General features: G+C 37.8%; 1 protein-coding gene across 1 annotated transcript in view; it reads right to left on the bottom strand.

Annotated features, from left to right (window-relative positions):
- The window catches only part of LOC128655915 (uncharacterized), a 271,973-nt gene extending 250,680 nt beyond the window's left edge, over positions 1-21,293 (bottom strand). Inside the window, exon 1 of the mRNA XM_053709507.1 lies at positions 21,059-21,293. The gene's annotated coding sequence lies outside the window, so the exon portion shown is untranslated. The remainder of the gene's footprint in view (positions 1-21,058) is intronic.
- Between the last annotated feature and the right edge of the window lie 238 nt (positions 21,294-21,531).

Genomic DNA, 21,531 nt, shown 5'->3' with positions numbered 1-21,531 from the left:
ATTACACCTAATCTAATCCCCCTAACAAAATAAAAAAGCTCCCCCAAAATAAAAAAAAGCCCTACCCTACTTTGCATTGCCCCAAAGTAATCAGCTCTTTTACCTGTAAAAAAAAATACAAATCCCCCCCCAACATTAAAATCCACCACCCACACAAACAACCATACTCTAAAACCCACCCAATCCCCCCTTTAAAAAACCTAACACTAACCCCCTGAAGATTACCCTACCGGGAGACATCTTCATCCAACTGGGCAGAAGTGGTCCTCCAGACGGGCAGAAGTCTTCATCCAAGCCGGGCAGAAGTGGTCCTCCAGACGGGCAGAAGTCTTCATCCAGACGACATCTTCTATCTTCATCCATCCGGCGCGGAGCGGGTCCATCTTCAAGACATTCAACGAGCATCCTCTTCTTTCCACAGCTACGACTGAATGAAGGTTCCTTTAAATTACGTCATCCAAGATGGCGTCCCTTCAATTCTGATTGGTTGATAGAATTCTATCAGCCAATTGGAATTAAGGTAGAAAAAATCCTATTGGCTGATTGGATCAGCCAATAGGATTGAAGTTCAATCCTATTGGTTGATGCAATCAGCCAATAGGATTGAGCTGGCATTCTATTGGCTGTTCCAATCAGCCAATAGAATGCAAGCTCAGCCAATAGAATGCAAGCTCAATCCTATTGGCTGATTGCATCAGCCAATAGCATTTTTTCTACCTTAATTCTGATTGGCTGATAGAATTCTATCAGCCAATCGGAATTGAAGGGACGCCATCTTGGATGACGTCATTTAAAGGAACCTTTATTTAGTCGTAGCCATGGAAAGAAGAGGATACTCCGCGTCGGATGTTTTGAAGATGGACCCGCTCCGCGTATTGCTCTCTGCATTTAGTGAGGTCTTGCGGACCTGATCCGCACTGTCGGATCAGGTCCGCAAGACCTTTGATACATAGCCCTCTTTGCCTGCCTTTTGTTTCCTAACACCTGAGACCTCATATCTTGGAGCCCTTATAATTCTTTTATGCATTTTTGTAATAATATCTATAAGAAAGTGTTATTATGAGTGTAACTGTATTTTTGAATATAATTTTAATGTTTTGTGGAACTTTTTAGTCGAACGTAACAGTTACATTCAATTGCGCTCAAGCAAACATGTTCACTTTCAAGCTGTAATATACAAGCTTCTTCCGACGTGTGCAAAGAACCGCAATAAACTCCTTTTCACTCATGCGCAACAGCTAGTGCGCCACACGTAATCTAGCCCTTAGTTATGCTCTGCCAGGAATAAGATTGCACATGAATAATCTGGTATATTTCCCTGTTGTTCTCTACAAATTACAGTACAGAAAACTACCAAAAATGTTTAGTCGTTGCAGCAGACAACCTACCTGCATTACATCCTAACCTACAGTGCAATACAGTCTGAGAATAGCTCTGAATTAGCTCACCTTGCAATAGGGGAAAGTGGTGTAACCATAACTGCAGCTATAAAACAACAAAACCCATAATGCCGGAAAATTCTAAAATATGTTTTTTTATAGTAGTAGATTTTTCACCTGTGACCAGATAGGGATCCTCCCAGACATGCACATAGATGTGAATTCTTATTTTCACCATTACAATGGTATCTTAGCTCCCTTGCAGCTTACAAGGTATTTGTCTTGCAGGCCTCTCTACCATGCATGAAACCAAAAACGTTTATTTTGTGATTCAGACAGACAATTCCAATTTAAAATGTCTACTTTAGTTCTGTTATCAAATTTGCTTTGTTCCTGTGATATTGTTAGTGCTCTTGCAAATGCATAACTTTCTTGCAAAACTGCTGCCATACAGTGTTCCAGAAATGGGCTGTCTCCTAAGCATATATCCCTGCTTTTCAACAAAAGATACGAAGGGAACAAAGAAAAATTGAAAATAGAAGTAAATTATAACGGTCTTTAAAATTGCATGCTTCAAATTTGAGTTTCATATCCCGTTAAAATTTTTAGACAAAAAAATTATTGTACTGGGATGTCAAGGGCTAAGAAATCCCAGCATATTCAAGATCTCTAGCTTATTTCTGTTCCAATATCATAGATTCTCAATGAATGGAAAGGTGCACAGAAACTTCAATCCCTATGTTATTCTAGAGATCTTATTGAACAGAAACAGGTTAAAGGGACACTGTACCCAAAAATTTTCTTTCGTGATTCAGATTGAGCATGACATTTTTTTTTTAATTTTTTTTTTATTATTTATTTATAACCAACAATGTGTACAGACAAATGAAATCCACCATTTTATGCCGCGCAGGGCCAGGTGTAACATTGCTTTCCAAGAGAAAAAAAAAACAAAACACAAACATAATTCGATTGGAAGACAAAAACATATACAACCGGAGAAAAAAAGAAAAAAAAAAGGAAGGAAGAAAGAAAAAAAAAAAAAAAAACCAAGATGACCAGAAGAAGAATTCCCCCGCTCTCTCTCCTCCCCCCCCCCTATATCAGTTTATTGGTTACTCAGGGTTTACCAGATTCCAAGGAGAACCAGTTCCGTATCCCTAAATGGAAAAATTAAATATTCAATCTCCCTAGGAGATAAAGCCTTAATAAAGTTCGACCACTTGGAGAAGAAACTCCTCACCTCTTGATCATTATGTAAATTAGTGTCTAATTGTTCCATGATACACTGTTTCTTCAAACAGTTTTTTATCTCTATGATACTCGGAGTTGCTCTCGACTTCCACTTCTTCAAGATTAAATACCTAGCCGCTAAGATTACCAGGGTAACTATTTTAATGTTATCCCTAGGAAGGGCTAAGTCCACTATGGGAAAAACTATATTTAAAGGAGATAATTCCAGGGACATAATGCCCAGCAAATTAGTAAGCCAGTATTGAATTTTTGACCAACAGTTTCTAATTCTCGGACAATACCAGAACATATGGATAAGATTAGCTGCTGGGAGTGAACATTTTGGGCAATTGTAGAAGGTGGTGCTTCGACATTTAGCCCCTTTCTCTGGGGAGAAGTATGTCATATGAAGTAGCTTAACGTGCGCCTCCCGCCAAGTAGCAGAGGGAGTGACACGTGCGATTGCCTGAATAGATGGGGTTACTATGGGGATGCGAGTCTTCCTGGAGCATTACCCTCCATTTAGTCTGGAGTTTTTCTACCAATTCTGGGCCTTGGAGAGAAATCAATCTTTGATAAATATATGATATAGATGTTTGGCCGTTTTTGGCTAATAAAAGCCATTTTTCAAGAAGGCCCAAGGACCAGTCCCAGCCGAAGTCATTTATTAATTGAAGTGTGTAGTGCCTCGCTTGAAGGTAAGCAAAAAATTTTTTATTAGGGAGATGAAATTCCTCCCTAATAGATTCGAAAGTCTTAATGCATTTTCTTTGGAGGTCAAGTAATTGTGAGATGTTCCCTAGGCCCTGGATCTCCCATTTCAAAAAGATAGGAGACTGTATCCCAGCTTGAAATTGTGGGTTATTTAAAAATGGTAGGTATCGTGAGACTCTAAATTGAATTTTCAACAAAATACATATCTTTTTCCACATCTGGATTGGGTTGTAAATAGACTTTATTTTTTTTATTTCGGGGGGGATTAAGTTATTATTACAATGTAGGAGAGCTATTAAGGAGTGTGGAATAGCTATGCTGTTTTCGAGATCAGGATTTGTTACGTATTTAGCTTTCGTTAGCCAGTCTATCACCACTCTAGCTTGTATCCCTATGTTATATAAACGAATATCTGGCAGAGCTAGTCCCCCATACTCTATAGGGAGCCTTAATTTTGCGAGAGAGATCCTTGGTTTCTTATTCTGCCAAATAAATGAACGGAGTGCTGTGTTAAAGGATAAGATATCTTTTGATTTTAAAATAAGTGGAGTATTCTGAAGCACATAAAGAATTTTTGGAAGAAGCGTCATTTTGTAGAGTGCAATACGTCCTGACAAAGACAAGGGAAGTTTCTGCCAGGTTTTAAAAGCTTGTTTAACTCTATTAAGTACTGGAGGAACATTTAGGTCGTACCAGAGATTAGGATTAGGAGAAATCCAGATACCTAAGTACTTGAAAGCGTCTTGAACTATGGAGAATGGAATATTAACACAAGACTCCTTGTTCTGTTTAAGCCAACATAACTCTGATTTTGAGATGTTCACTTTGTAACCAGAAAAAGATCCAAACTGGTCTATAATATCTAGGAGTTTTGGGATATTTCTAGCCGTGTTAGACATGTAAATCAAAACGTCATCTGCATAGAGTGCAATTTGTAATTCTTTTCCCTTTATTTTGAACCCTTCAAGTTGGTGGCGAATTTGTATGGCGAGTGGTTCAATAGCCACATCAAAGAGAAGGGGGGAGAGGGGACACCCCTGCCTAGTTCCCCTCCCTAGTCTTATATCTGCAGTCATGTTACCATTAACTAAAATTCTCGTGGATGCATTACTGTATAAGTTATTGAAGAGGCGCAGGAAATTACCTCCAAGTCCGAATTGCTGTAGAGAGAAAGCCAGATGGTCATAGTGTACCGAATCGAACGCTTTTTCGGCATCGATAGTAATGATCGCCATATCAGAAGTGTCCTCCCCCCCCAGATCCCTCGTGTCCGGCATCCCGCAGTGTTCAATTGACAAAAATACTTCTCTTATTTTGGATAAGTTTCGCTTCAGTAAAAAACCGGCCTGATCTTTATGAATAATAATATTAAGCAAAGGTTGAAGCCTGTGTGCTAAGATGGATGTAAAAAGTTTGTAATCCGAGTTTAAGAGTGCAATGGGTCTATATGACTCCTTTTTATCTGGGTCTTTCCCTTGTTTTAAAATAAGAGTTGTAAATGAAGCGACAAAATCCTTAGTAGGAGTGTTGCCAGAGATGTATATGTCATTAAAGAGTGACATTAAATACCTTGTTATCTCAGGTGCCAATATTTTGTAGAACTCATTCGGGAGTGCGTCCGGTCCCGGAGTTTTATTTAAAGACATTCTTTGGATCATTGTGGAAATTTCTACTTCAGTAAGGGGCGACTGCAACTTTTGAAGCAGATCAGGGGTGAGGGATGGGAATGCTATTTTGTTCCAAAAGTTTTCTCTGTGAGTGTTATTAGACGTTTTAGAGGTATACAGGAGTTCATAGTATGCAGCAAATACCCTACGGATTTCTTCGGTAGTATTAATGTTTTTACTACCTTCTTTAGTGGATTTTATTATAGAGGATCCTCTTTCCACCTTAACCAGGTTAGCCAAAAGCTTCCCTGTTTTATTACCATAATGGTATAATTTAGCTTGTAACCTGAGATCTTTTTGGGTACTTTTATAAAGTAGGAAAGAGTCCCTTTCTGTCAATGCTGTGTTGTACCTAAACCAGTTTTCAGGTGTTTTATATAATATATAGCGGTTATAAGCATTTGTGACAGCTCGCAAAACTTTGTTTTCCCTTCTTTTAATTTTTTTAGACCTGGAGATAGTATACGCTAGTATCTCTCCACGGAGAACTGCCTTCGCAGTTTCCCAAAACAGAGCAGGTTGAGAGGTATGTTGTTGGTTGAGAAGCGCATAATCACGGAATCTAGAAACTAGCCAGTTTTTAAATTTTAAATCGGATGCTAGGTATTTTGGGAAAAAGAAGGCACGGTTCTTATTCCCCGGGAGAATTGATTGAAAATCGAGTGTTATTGGAGCATGATCTGAAATAGTAATAGGGAAAATTTTAGAAGTTACTTTCATTTTACATACTCTTTCATCTGCTAAAAAGAGATCAATTCTCGACAGGGTTTTGTGAGCTTTCGAGTGACAGGTGAAATCCCTCAGATCAGGGTTTTGTACCCTCCAAATATCACAAAGTTTCAAATTTCGAAGCAAGTTAGTAAATAATTTAGATTCAAGGTTATCTCTCTTAGTTTTAATTGGAACGAGGTTCTGCCTGAGCCTATCAATCGGATATTGGGGAGCCATGTTGAAATCACCTCCGAGTATCAGGTACCCTTCTGCAAATGATAGAAGCTTGTTTTGCAGCGTTTCCCAGAAGGGGAGATTGAAAACATTAGGGGCGTATACGTTACAAAATGTAAATAACATTTTTGAGATTTTGATTTTTACCATTAGGTATCTTCCCTCCTGATCCGTGGCTACTTGAATGACCTCGTAAGAGAGTTTCTTCCCCAGCAGAATTGCTACCCCGCTTTTTCTTTTCGTGGTAGATGAGAAAGAGAGGGAAAAAAAGGAGAAGAGAGAGAAAAAAAATAAAAAATAAATAAAATAAAAATAAATAAAAGGAAATGGATTTTAATCCTATGGTCCCTATTAACACAAACATATTGGGAAGGCTTGACCTTACGGCCCCTCCCATATCCATAAGGTATCAATTTTGAGCATGACATTTTAAGCAACTTTCTAATTTACTCCTATTATCCAATTTTCTTCATTCTCTTGGTATCTTTATTTGAAATGCAAGAATGTAAGTTTAGATGCCGGCCCATTTTTGTGAACAACCTGGGTTGTCCTTGCTAATTGGTGGATAAATTCATCCACCAATAAAAAAGTGCTGTCCAGAGTACTGAAACCAAAAAAAAAGCTTAGATGCCTTCTTTTTCAAATAATGATAGAAAGAGAACAAAGAAAAGTTGATAATAGGAGTAAATTAAAAAGTTGCTTAAAATTGCATGCTCTTTCTGAATTACAAAAGAAAAAAATTGGGTTCAGTGTCCCTTTAAAATAGAACTGGAGAAGACTATACAGTCTATTAGATATAGAGAATTGTCCTTATTGTTTATTTTTATTGGACGATGGTTGACAAATAGTTGCTGCTGTTCTGTTTAACGTGTTCATTATTGCTGGCTTCTAACTGATTGCAGATGGCAGGAAGGTTGTGCAAAACAAAATGCCTGAATGTGTTAGGGCACTTTATTATTGCACTATTTATTGGATATAACTGTGTGTTTAATCCCTTCAAAGGGATTAAACACAGAGTTAAAATCAGCTCTAGAGCAGCAATTCCCTGCTGGGAGGTAGATGAACATATCTGGCAAGACAATGACAAGACATTGTTTTCAACAAAGATTAACAACAGAACATGAACTACAATTAGCTGTACATAAAAGGCAGCAAAGTCCTCTGATAGCATTGTGTTGTTTTTTTTTAGAGTTGTGAATAATATATAAATTAGAAATGATGTTAGCTTTTAAAACTGACAGTGAAGCAAATAAAAGATTATTTTGATGTAAATGTGTTGTCAGAATGAATATGTAACAGGCACCTTTTTAATGTGTTGCTGCCAAATCCACATTAAAGATGCTTATATGATGCAACATTCCTCTGCCTTTACTGTTATACTCTAAACTGTAGATTTATAGGTGTTTCTTGCTGAAATGGCTGTTTTGTCATAACTCAAACACTCAGGGAATCTCTCTGCTGCTTTTTGTTTACTCTAAAGGGACATTAAACACTAAGGCCTAGATTTAGAGTTCGGCGGTAGCCGTCAAAACCAGCGTTAGAGGCTCATAACGCTGGTTTTGGCCGCCCGCTGGTATTTGGAGTCAGTGATTAAAGGGTCTAACGCTCACTTTACAGCCGCGACTTTTCTATACCGCAGATCCCCCTACGCCATTTGCGTAGCCTATCTTTTCAATGGGATCTTTCTAACGCTGGTATTTAGAGTCGTTTCTGCAGTGAGCGTTAGAGCTCTAACGACAAAATTCCAGCCGCCTGAAAATAGCAGGAGTTAAGAGCTTTCTGGCTAACGCCGGTTTATAAAGCTCTTAACTACTGTACCCTAAAGTACACTAACACCCATAAACTACCTATGTACCCCTAAACCGAGGTCCCCCCACATCGCCGCAACTCGATTAAAAATTTTAACCCCTAATCTTCCGACCGCCACCTACGTTATACTTATGTACCCCTAATCTGCTGCCCCTAACCCCGCCGACCCCTATATTACATTTATTAACCCCTAATCTGCCCCCCACAACATCGCCGCCAGCTACTTAAAATAATTAACCCCTAATCTTCCGACCGCAAAGCGCCGCCACCTACGTTATCCCTATGTACCCCTAATCTGCTACCCCTAACACCGCCGACCCCTATATTATATTTATTATCCCCTAATCTGCCCCCCTCAACGTCGCCGACACCTGCCTACACTTATTAACCCCTAATCTGCCGAGCGGACCGCACCGCTACTATAATAAAGTTATTAACCCCTAACCCGCCTCACTAACCCTATCATAAATAGTATTAACCCCTAATCTGCCCTCCCTAACATCGCCGACACCTAACTTCAATTATTAACCCCTAATCTTCCGATCGGAGCTCACCGCTATTCTAATAAATGTATTAACCCCTAAAGCTAAGTCTAACCCTAACACTAACACCCCCCTAACTTAAATATAACTTTAATCTAACGAAATAAATTAACTCTTATTAAATAAATTAATCCTATTTAAAGCTAAATACTTACCTGTAAAATAAACCCTAATATAGCTACAATATAAATTATAATTATATTATAGCTATTTTAGGATTAATATTTATTTTACAGGCAACTTGGTATTTATTTTAACTAGGTACAATAGCTATTAAATAGTTAAGAACTATTTAATAGTTACCTAGTTAAAATAATAAGAAAATTACCTGTAAAATAAATCCTAACCTAAGATATAATTAAACCTAACACTACCCTATCAATAAAATAATTAAATAAACTACCTACAATTACCTACAATTAACCTAACACTACACTATCAATAAATTAAATAAACACAATTGCTACAAATAAATACAATTAAATAAACTAGCTAAAGTACAAAAAATAAAAAAGAACTAAGTTACAGAAAATAAAAAAATATTTACAAACATAAGAAAAATATTACAACAATTTTAAACTAATTACACCTACTCTAAGCCCCCTAATAAAATAACAAAGCCCCCCAAAATAATAAATTCCCTACCCTATTCTAAATTTAAAAAGTTACAAGCTCTTTTACCTTACCAGCCCTGAACAGGGCCCTTTGCGGGGCATGCCCCAAGAAGTTCAGCTCTTTTGCCTGTAAAAGAAAACATACAATACCCCCCCCCCCAACATTACAACCCACCACCCACATACCCCTAATCTAACCCAAACCCCCCTTAAATAAACCTAACACTAAGCCCCTGATGATCTTCCTACCTTGTCTTCACCATGCCAGGTTCACCGATCCGTCCTGGCTCCAAGATCTTCATCCAACCCAAGCGGGGGCTAGACATCCACTGAAGAAGTCCAGAAGAGGGTCCAAAGTCTTCCTCCTATCCGGCAAGAAGAGGACATCCGGACCGGCAAACATCTTCTCCAAGCGGCATCTTCGATCTTCTTCCATCCGGTGCGGAGCGGGTCCATCTTGAAGCAGGCGACGCGGATCCATCCTCTTCTTCCGATGTCTCCCGACGAATGACGGTTCCTTTAAGGGACGTCATCCAAGATGGCGTCCCTCGAATTCCGATCGGAACAGCCAATAGAATGCGAGCTCAATCTGATTGGCTGATTGGATCAGGCAATCGGATTGAACTTGATTCTGATTGGCTGATTCCATCAGCCAATCAGAAAATTCCTACCTTAATTCCGATTGGCTGATAGAATCCTATCAGCCAATCGGAATTCGAGGGACGCCATCTTGGATGACGTCCCTTAAAGGAACCGTCATTCGTCGGGAGACATCGGAAGAAGAGGATGGATCCGCGTCGCCTGCTTCAAGATGGACCCGCTCCGCACCGGATGGAAGAAGATCGAAGATGCTGCTTGGAGAAGATGTTTGCCGGTCCGGATGTCCTCTTCTTGCCGGATAGGAGGAAGACTTTGGACCCTCTTCTGGACTTCTTCAGTGGATGTCTAGCCCCCGCTTGGGTTGGATGAAGATCTTGGAGCCAGGACGGATCGGTGAACCTGGCATGGTGAAGACAAGGTAGGAAGATCATCAGGGGCTTAGTGTTAGGTTTATTTAAGGGGGGTTTGGGTTAGATTAGGGGTATGTGGGTGGTGGGTTGTAATGTTGGGGGGGGGGGTATTGTATGTTTTCTTTTACAGGCAAAAGAGCTGAACTTCTTGGGGCATGCCCCGCAAAGGGCCCTGTTCAGGGCTGGTAAGGTAAAAGAGCTTGTAACTTTTTAAATTTAGAATAGGGTAGGGAATTTATTATTTTGGGGGGCTTTGTTATTTTATTAGGGGGCTTAGAGTAGGTGTAATTAGTTTAAAATTGTTGTAATATTTTTCTTATGTTTGTAAATATTTTTTTATTTTCTGTAACTTAGTTCTTTTTTATTTTTTGTACTTTAGCTAGTTTATTTAATTGTATTTATTTGTAGCAATTGTGTTTATTTAATTTATTGATAGTGTAGTGTTAGGTTAATTGTAGGTAATTGTAGGTAGTTTATTTAATTATTTTATTGATAGGGTAGTGTTAGGTTTAATTATATCTTAGGTTAGGATTTATTTTACAGGTAATTTTCTTATTATTTTAACTAGGTAACTATTAAATAGTTCTTAACTATTTAATAGCTATTGTACCTAGTTAAAATAAATACCAAGTTGCCTGTAAAATAAATATTAATCCTAAAATAGCTATAATATAATTATAATTTATATTGTAGCTATATTAGGATTTATTTTACAGGTAAGTATTTAGCTTTAAATAGGAATCATTTATTTAATAAGAGTTAATTTATTTCGTTATATGTAAATTATATTTAACTTAGGGGGGTGTTAGTGTTAGGGTTAGACTTAGCTTTAGGGGTTAATACATTTATTAGAATAGCGGTGAGCTCCGATCGGAAGATTAGGGGTTAATAATTGAAGGTAGGTGTCGGCGATGTTAGGGAGGGCAGATTAGGGGTTAATACTATTTATGATAGGGTTAGTGAGACGGATTAGGGGTTAATAACTTTATTATAGTAGCGCTCAGGTCCGCTCGGCAGATTAGGGGTTAATAAGTGTAGGCAGGTGGAGGCGACGTTGTGGGGGGCAGATTAGGGGTTAATAAATATAACATAGGGGTCGGCGATGTTAGGGCAGCAGATTAGGGGTACATAGGGATAACGTAGGTTGCGGCGGTTTACGGAGCGGAAGATTAGGGGTTAAAACTGTAATGCAGGGGTCAGCGATAGCGGGGGCGGAAGATTAGGGGTTAATAAGTGTAAGGTTAGGGGTGTTTAGACTCGGGGTACATGTTAGAGTGTTAGGTGCAGACGTAGGAAGTGTTTCCCCATAGGAAACAATGGGGCTGCGTTAGGAGCTGAACGCTGCTTTTTTGCAGGTGTTAGGTTTTTTTTCAGCTCAAACAGCCCCATTGTTTCCTATGGGAGAATCGTGCACGAGCACGTTTTTGAGGCTGGCCGCGTCCGTAAGCAACTCTGGTATCGAGAGTTGCATTTGCGGTAAAAATGCCCTACGCTCCTTTTTTGGAGCCTAACGCAGCATTTGTTTTAACTCTCGATACCAGAGTTAAATTTATGGTGCGGCCAGAAAAAAGCCCGCGGAGCGTTAACAGCCCTTTTACCGCCGAACTCTAAATCTAGGCCTCTATAAATGCTAGATAGAATGATGCAGTCAAAGAACAGATCAGTCTAAGAATAATATGTACATGTGTTTTTACATTTTCATTAGATGTTTAAATAGTGACAAAATAAGTGAAAAGTTTTATTGTCTATAAAACAATTGGAGCTGCCATGTTGTAACTTAGGTTACCTTCTGTGCTGTGGCCAATTAGGGACAGTTATAAGTAGGTCACTAGAGTGTGCAGCCAATGGCTGAGTGGAATATAACAGTGTTCTGCACTTCCATTTCTAACAGCAACTGAAAAGCTCACAATTTCAGAATGGAATTACAGGAAAAGAGGACAAAATAAATAATGAATGTATATTGCAGATTTTTTTTTATCTATATACAATTTATCATTTTATATTACCATCTCAAAGGGTTTAATGTCCATTTAAAGAAACATTTAAATTGCTATTGTTTCTAAATAGGAGCAGGTAACCATTTTTTTTGATGTGTGATAAAAGATATTCCTTGTTTTATGCCTGTAAACTATGTCTCTGTCCACCAATAGCACGGTGGATTGAGTTTCCTGTTCCTGGGGAGCTGTGCACAAACATGCACTTCCTGTTTGTTTAAAATAAGATTAAACAGTTTTTAAACCTATATTTTTTCTTTAATGATTCAGCTAGAGCATGCCATTTAAACATCTTTCTAATTTATTTGTATTATGTAATTTGTTTTGTTATCTTGGTGAAAATGATACCTAGGTAGTTTCAGAGGCTGCTGATTGGTGTCTGCACATATATGCCTCATGTTATTGGCTCACCCAGTGCTCTCAGCTAGCTCCCAGTGGGGCATTGCTGCTTCTTCAAATAAGGATACCAAGATAATGAAGCAAATTAGAAAACTGTTTAAGAAATAATATTCTCTATCTAAATCATTAACACTTTGAGTGCTAAGCACTTTCCCACCTGGGTGCTAAGATTTTTTAAAGTTTTTTTTTATTTTTTGAACAATTTATTTTTAACTTTCAGATCCCCAAGACTTACACTGAAAGGTTGGGCGATTACCTTTCCAATGGTGGGTCTTGGGGGTCTGTAGCTGCTTAGATGCCTGAGATACAGGCTTCTAAGCAGCATGCCCCCTGCTCCTATACTTAACATTGTTAAGTATAAATAAAGTTGCACGGTGACGTCATCACGTTATTGCGCTTATGTCACCAAGCAAAACCGGAAGCCCCGGTGATGCCTGTCACTCTACAGGAATAATCGCCGGGGTAGGAGCATTTGGGAGCCCCCAGATCTCCCTCAAGGTGGCAGAGTGCTAGTAGTGCCGTCATTAGCACTCAAAGGGTTAAATAACTTTTTGGGTTTCATGTCACTTTAGCAGATTAACTTAAAGGGACAGTCTACACCAGAATTTTTATTATATAAAAATATAGATATTCCCATTATTACTCTTTCCCCAGTTTTGTATAACCAGCACGGTTATATTAATATACCTTTTACCTCTGTGATTACCAATCAGTGCTGACTCCTGGGTAACTCCACGGGCGTGAGCACAATGTTATCTATATGGCACACATGAAATAATGCCCTCTAGTTGTGAAAAAATGTTGAAATGCATTCAGATAAGAGGCAGCCTTCAAGGACTTAGAAATTATCATATGAGCCTACCTAGGTTTAGCTTTCAACTAAGAATACCAAGAGGACAAAGCAAACTTGATGATAAAAGTAAAGTTGAAAGTTGTTTTAAAATACATGCCCTATCTGAATCATGAAAGTTTATTTTTAAGTAGACTGTCCCTTTAACCTTTTTCTTTCAAAATAACATTTTATTAAGCACAAATGGTAACTCTCTTCATCAAATTAAAGGTTTTCTGCTGTTCCAATGAGAAAATTAACACTTTATGACTCCAGTTTCATATTTGTTTTAAAAAGAAAAATCCTTTTATAAGATGCCCTGGTAGCCAGTTATATAGATAAATATAGAAAGCATTTACATCTGAATGTGTAATAAAGCAATTTTACAAAAGAAATTCACTTCTTTCAGTTAAGGTAGCGGCTGTGCAGAGCTCATATTGCCTCGATTAAGAGCAAAAGGAAATATGAATCGCTGATTGTAACCAGAAAACCATGAATCACATACAGTCCACTGGCTGGCTGCTGAAACTGGACTATTACACATTGATTTAATACAACATCTGGTTCTCATTTTGTCTTGGAGCTTATTCTAACTTGAAATGAAAAGGTGGATTCCCTTGTATTGTAGTTAGATTGAATATAATTAAGTTATAGCTTTACAGGGGTCCAATCTCTTCACTAGAGGGGCCACATAATCTTTTTTATGTGTTCACAGGGCTGGAATGTCAATTTTAGATGTGCTCTAACATTCAATAAAAGATAAACCCTATGCATTTGGCTCACACAATATCTGCCTTATAACCTAATTATTTTATTTATCTTAGCTGGGCTTCCTGTATCAGACATAAACAAAATTTAATTTATAGCATTGGGAGCCAGCTAAAAAGCATTGTGGGAACACATTGTGCTAGACAGGCTTAGTGTATAGCTTTTCTGATAATATTAAAAAAAATGTAAAGGCACAGGAAACTCAATATTTTTCATCAGGATTCGGATATAATTATTACATGTGCTTAACTCTCTTAGTATCCTTTGTTGAAGGAGCAGCAATGGATTACTTGGAGCTAATTGAACAGTGGGTGAGCCACTGACAAGAGACATATATGTGCAGCCACCAATCAGCAGCTAGTTCCCAGTTGTGCATTGCTGCTCCTGAATCTAGTATGTATTTCAAAAAAGGATGCCAAAGAAACAAAGTAAATTGTTGACAAAAATAACATGCTGTATCTAAGTCATGAGATTTTAATTTTCACTTTACTGTCCCTTTAAGGTTGCAATTATTACATTTATTCGAAGTAGAATATTTTAGCTTAATCCGTGTAGGTGCAGATTTGGTGCAGCAAGGATGCCATATTGTTACTGTCACCATGTGTCTTATTTTTTTTTTTTTTTTAAATATCTCAACATAATTATAAACATGATTTAAAAAATCACAATGCTTACCCCTTAATGGCCGGACTTATATGTTTACATCGGAACAAAGTTCTGATGTAAATAAATAAGTTATAAATTGAAATCATGCGACCGCGTGATTTCAATGAGGGAATCGTGTCTGGGGGGAGTGCCTATGACGCTAGACACACCCTCCAGCCCGCGATCCCATTCGGGAAGCGCCTTTAGCTTTATTACAGCTAAAAGCTAGGATGGTCTATGCCGTCCTAAGAGCGTTAAAGCCCAGTGCGATTAGGACAGCATAGAACGTCCTAAGGGCGTTAAGGGGTTACAAAAAAGCTTAAATTAAAAAAAACAGACAAATAAGAACAGTTTGGATATACATTAATTGATCTATTTTTAAAGGGATATTAAACACCTCTTTTTTATTTTGCAAATATTTTTTATGTAGTTATTTTTTTTGCAAAATTATGATTGTCTCACGTTCTCTAGAGAGGCTGAAAAGTGTACCCAGCTTTCTGTCAAAATGCTGCATATTGCCTAAGTCAGCTGCAAACTACAAAGTGATTTATAGAATAGCCAACAAGCACATTTATAGTTAGCTCAGATTAGTCACAATTAGCAGAGATAAACATGTTCACCTGGATTTTTTTAAAAGAAGTTTTGCAAATCCTTAACAAAGTTATAGCTTAATATGCTATTAAAACATTTATTTTTATCTTAGGTCTTTTGTGATTTAATATGTAATTGCTTAAATAAATATGAATTTATACAAGATGAATCTAATGTCCCTTTGACCTCTGCTATTTTCCACCCCTGCTTCCACAACCCTCTCTCTTTTAAATCATGGCCGGACTGTTAGCTGATGAACATTTGGCCGACGGACATTTGGCCGACACACAAGTCCAGCCACAATATAGATAGATAAATAGATAGATTTGATAGATAGATAGATGATAGATATATAGATTAGATAGATAGATAGATAGATAGATAGATAGATAGATAGATAGATAGATAGATAAGATAGATAAATAGATTTAATAGATAGATAAATTCAATAGATAGATAGATTCGATAGATAGATAGATAGATAGATAGATAGATAGATAAATAGATAGATAATTTCCCAGACAGAGAATTACAAGACGTGCGGGCTGACACCCATGGTTAGGTTCCCAGAGGCAGATGTGGTGCCCGAGGCTCTGATTAGAACAGAGCACTCTGGAGCGTATCTGCCCTCGGCCGAACTCAGAACATGCTTCGGCATTCTGTCTGTCGGCCAAATGTCCATCGGATAGAATGCTGTCGGCCAAGTGTCCGTTGGATAGAATGCTGTCGGCCAAATGTCCATCAGCATTTTGTCAGAGCACCCTTTTAAATGGATATTGAATAATGTGAGATTGTTACTCCAAAAACTAATTTCTAAGTGACATTCACTGGCCTCAGCAGGGAAGATAACCCAACAGATTAGGTTATTATTTGGCGGCAGCCCTTAGTTTATTGAGACTAAAATCTTAAACTTATTTTTAAAAATATTTAAGTTAAATATGATTTTTTTTTTTTTTAAATGCATCCACATATTATTCTCAGACTAATCTATTCTTTGAATACATCATGATATCTAGTATGTTTTTAGTGTTTATGTATCTTTAATGCTCTATCTCACACTCTCCCTCTAGCAGACTTGTGCCGGGTATGGAAGGCTGGATTGCTACATTACCCCCTGCAGGCTCTCCGTTTTAAGGGACTGCTACAGCCACAACTTCAATGTTACCTACCATTTACTCAGGGCCGTCTTTAATATTGACTAGACCCTGGGCAAAAAATTTCTTGCCCCCCCCCCCCTACCGCATGCAATTTCGCTCTCCACCCCAACATCCCAAAAAACAACTAAATCAATTTTTTTTTTTAATTATTAGCCCAGCGGTGGATCATCCACTGCTGGGCTAATCATTTTAAAAAATGAAATAAATTGCAATATGTGAAACTGGACCTAAGCAGTACTAATAAGTAAATAAATATATAAATTCCTCCACTGTGGATTCATTTAATATTCTTTTGAATGTGATCCTGGTGTGAGGTTAGCTGGTTAAAGAGATTTAGGGCAGCCAACAGGAGCAAAGCAAGGTAAAGACTGAGGAGGAAGCATGGAGGTGCGGACAAATATAAGTTTACTGACTAGAACAGCAGAACTACTATGGGAAGCTGTAAAATCTGAGACAGAGAGAAAATAAAAAACTATAAAAATAAAACTTACATTAATGTGTGAAGTATCAGCATGACACTATACATCAGCCACAGCAGAACGTCACTTCTTTGCTAGGAACAAGTTCCCTCTCATCCTGCACTAGACAATGCTGCATGGGGAGGGGCATGTGTGCACTCACTTATTCTTCCCACTGACACCTTTCTACAACGCACTGTTCCCCTAACAAACTTCAGTTAGTTGATTTGGGGCCACAACAGAAAGAGCAGGGCTTAGGGGAACCAGCAGACTGGATGCTGTCTGTCCAAGGCTGCATGGATACAGTGTGAGATGAGTCATACAGCCTCAAGACTGAAGAGAGCAGTGTATTCAGTTGCACAGATGCTCAAATCCTCACGTGCCTGCCGCTCCAGCTTTCTGCTGCATGCGCCTACAGTCAGCCCTACCCAGAAACAATCCCCACAACCATAGCAGTTACCTGGTAATAGTGACGGTCTGGCACAGTTTAAGCAGAGTACTTTTGACTGTGACAGTATTAGGACTGAATGTGTGTGTTCCCCATGTCACATCAGCAGTCTGGTATGAACCATAGGACTCTTGGGCCCCTCAACAGAGACTGGGCCCTGGGCAGCTGCCCCTTTTGCCCTGTGTTAAAGACAGCCCTGCATTTACTCTCACAACACACTCGGGACTGGATACAATTGTCCATGTGACATAAAAATTGCAACAAAGAGGAACAATACTGCAAGGTCTGTTACAGACAAGAGAGCAGACTGAGACTGATCACATATGATACTTCAAGGTATTATTCACCAGTTTTACAACAGCACATTTTTATCTCATCTGATCCTTAAAAAAGAAATTATGTTTACTCAACAATAGACATTATAAGTCATAAATTACTAGCTGGCCAGCAGTCGGACTGTATATATTTTTATATTTTTAGAATTGTAAAAGCACTTTTTGACATAGTAAGTCATTAGACACCGGTGTCTTTGTTTTAATATTTTTTAACATTAAAGGGCCATAATACCCAAATGTTTAAACACTTGAAAGTGATGCAGCATAGCTGTAAAAAGCTGACTAGAAAATATCTCCTGAACATCTCTATGTAAAAAAGAAAGATATTTTACCTCAAAAGTTTCTCAGTAGCCACCTCCCATTGTAAAGGATTGCTAAGCAGCATTTTAGTGTGTCTGTCCTGGGACAGCTTAGGGGATGAGCCTCGTGCACTCTCATATTATTTCCTATTCAGCTTACTATGAAATTTCATGAAAGTTAAGTGAAATCTCATGAGATCACAGTAAAAGTGTTCATGACCTCAGCACTGCTGATGCTGATTGGCTGCTGTTTTTTTTTTTTTTACCTGCAGCTGGGAGCAGCTGAGTATAACTTTTTACACAGAACTTACTCTGCTGAGCTGAGGAAATTGAGAGGTAAAATATCTTCCTTTTTTACATAGAGATGCTCAGGTGATATTTTCCTGTCAGCTTTTTACAGTTATACTGCATCAGTTTCCAGTGATTTAGCATATGAGTATTATGTCCCTTTAAGTATTGGAAGCAGAGTATTTTGTTACTAATAAATATTTTTATATACAGTATATACTTCTATTTCTTTCTCTTTAATCAGTCCTGTAAATGTAGAATACTTATCAAGGAACACTATTAGACTATTTATTAAGGAATTCCTTTTGATCTGTGTTATACCCAGATAGCCATAGGCGTCCCCTTCAAACGCTACATACACTCTTTTCAATATTTGTTACACCCATTGTGAGGAGTGTAACCAGTAAAGGAGGCTATTTCTGGAACGATTTAGTTCTTTTATGTCACTCCCACAACACACCCCAGGCATAGCCCTGCTCCTCCCACCGTGGTCTGGATGTGACCTGCCCATAAATTCCCTAATCTCCTCATCCTCGAAAGTCTCCAGAAAATGTTTGGAGGAATGATCTCATTCAGACTGGTGGATTAAGGGCTAGATTTATCAAAGCTGAGGCGTACAGGGGCACATATACGCGCTCCTGTACGCCTCAGCTCACCTGTGGTGGGGCGAAATTACCCACAGGTAATCACCATTGCACACAAGCGCAATTTTGTGCTCGCGTACAATCCCGCCCCCTGCCCGTGCACAGTCAATCACGCGCGGGCAGGAGCTGTCAATCTCCTCAGTCAGACTCGACCATGGAGATTGAATTTCGCCACCTTAGAGGTGGCGAAGAGGTTAAGAAGCAGTGGTCTGGTGACTGCTGCTTGATAAATTACGGCGAGCAAGTTCTTGTGAGAACTTGCAGCCGTAGGGATTTGGTAAATAGAGCCTTCAGTGGTGGATAGCTTCCTGTTGGTGGGTTTGGGATGCACTTTGCAGAAGCTTCTTGGATGTGGGTGTAGTAATGTAAATCAGATTACTGGTAAGGAGGTGGTCTTGGGTACCAATGTAATATAAGGCATCTAATAAGGATATGTGTTTAGTGCATCAGTCAGAATGTTGTTCATTCAGTTAACTCAGGTTTAGTTGCTGACTTTGTAAAAGTTATGTTGACTTTAAACAAACAGGGTATGATCAGATTTCTCACCAGTAATGTTATATTCTTAACGGGGTGTTTTGTGTAGTCGTTTGGGATTTTTCCTTCTCCCTCCAAGTGGTTTATTCTTCAAACCTGCTGTACATCTTTCTCCTAGCCGTAAATTCTACGCTATGAGTTTATAAATAACCGTAGCGATTTAGAAGAAATAGCTAAAATTTACACAATATTCACTAATAGCATATAATAGAGAAGAAAATGTTATACAAGATACAGTAACAGTTTTATACAGTCACAAAACTGAAATACCTTGTACCTGGCTGAATTTAGACTTCAAAATTAGCTTACAAAGGTTACCAAAGAACTCATGGAGGTATTATTTTTTATTTATGTTTTTTCTAAAAGTTTCTTTCCTACACCATTATCATTCTCCTTGTCCCAGGTACAGATAAAGACATAAAAAGGGGCAGACTTGAACATTTTTGAAGGCGCAATAATACCAACTAGGGCTTCTAAACTCCCAATATGCTCTGATCGCCACATACAGCCGCCTCTTCATTTTACTGACTACCGACACAACCAGCAACATGGCAATTATTTTAAAAACAATTTACCATGATGCAGATCCAACAATGTTAAAGGGGCATGGAACCCATATTTTCTCATGATTCAGACAGAACATTTAAATAACTTTCAAAATTAATATGATCTAATTTGTTTTGTTCCCTTTTCATCCTTTGTTAAAAAATACACCTAGGTAGGCTTAGAAGCTGATGGCTGCACATATGTGCCTTTTGTCACTTTCAGCTAGCTCCTAGTAGTGCATTGCTTCTCTTTCAACAAAGGATACAAAGAGAATTAAACAAATTAGATAATAGAAGTTAATTACAAATTTGTTTAAAATTGTATGTTTTATCTGAATAACGAAAGAAAAATATTGGGGTTTCCTGACCCTTTAATTTATTTAATGTGCCAGGTATATAGTGTGCTACAGGTATTGTGCATATTACAAAGAAAATGTGCATTTATTAAATTATTAGAAAAATTGCACCATGCCAAAATGTATATGGTAAAAATACCCAAAAAGGAGTTATACAATATAGTTATTATTATTATAATTATAACTGTTATTTGTAAAGCAACAGCCAATTCTATAGCAGAGTATGCAAAGTACATAGAAACCATCTAGAAAACAGAAAGATATATCATGCATTGTATCCATTTATCATATGTTGAACTGTAATCTGTCTGCATTTTGTCTTCTGCCATAAGATAAGCATTATATATATATTAATAATTTAATTGTATGTAGTTTTCATTATTCTCTGCTGTCTCTGACATTTCTATAAACAATCATCTGAAAACAAATATATATATATATTACTTCAAAACATTTCTTTTTATTCATAGCAAATTTGTCATTATCTGACATACTTATGATATTTTATATTTTTAGTCATACACAAGTCAGTTATATTTATCTATTGTGCTTAGGGCAACAGAGGAAACTATAACAGGTTAATAGGCATTGATCTAGTGCATGTCAATTTTAAGTAAATAGCTCAAACTCTTTAGGAACAAAACTGAAACAAAACAAATGGAGATTTTGTTTAAAAAAAAAATCCCAAATATTTTTGTTTTGGTTTTACTTTTTTTTTTTTAAATGAAATATCATAATGTGCAAACCTTTCATTTTTTTATTCAACAAATATAGCAATACGTTTATAGTTGATCTATAGTTACAGAACTTGACACAGATTTTAATTTTATCTTTAGATCTGTTTTTTTTACTCACCCTGTTCCTGTACAGTTTCTATAATACCTCTGATCAGGGGCTACCGTCAGTGCATAGTCCAGCTTCTTAGAGAACATAAAGAATAAAGCAGAAAGGATGAAAACTATTCCCTTCTCTTGTACCAAACACAGCGTATTCAGTTAGATCCCTCCATTCGTTGGGTACAATATCTTTCCCTGGAACTAAAGAGATATTTGTACTTAGCAGTTGCTCCCTGTAAACTTGGCTCCTTCTCAGAGTTGGAAGTGTGCACAGAAGAAAAATTACTCAGACTGAATAGTCCCTTTCTTTTTTTTTTTTTCCCAAGACTTATTTTTTTTAGATGTACTTAACATCTGTGGAATGCTAATGAGTGACAGATGAAACATGCAGTTAAAAAAGAGACAGACGCGTCAGGGCACCTGGGAGGAAATAGATTTAAAAAACAAAATATGGTGTGGGAGATCGTAATGAGCATTTATGTCCTTTCAGTT

The sequence above is a fragment of the Bombina bombina genome, chromosome 4, assembly GCF_027579735.1.
Source record: "Bombina bombina isolate aBomBom1 chromosome 4, aBomBom1.pri, whole genome shotgun sequence".
NCBI classification, from domain to species: domain Eukaryota; kingdom Metazoa; phylum Chordata; class Amphibia; order Anura; family Bombinatoridae; genus Bombina; species Bombina bombina.
Note: the sequence above shows the minus strand (reverse complement) of the source record. Positions and strands in the feature narration are given on the sequence as shown.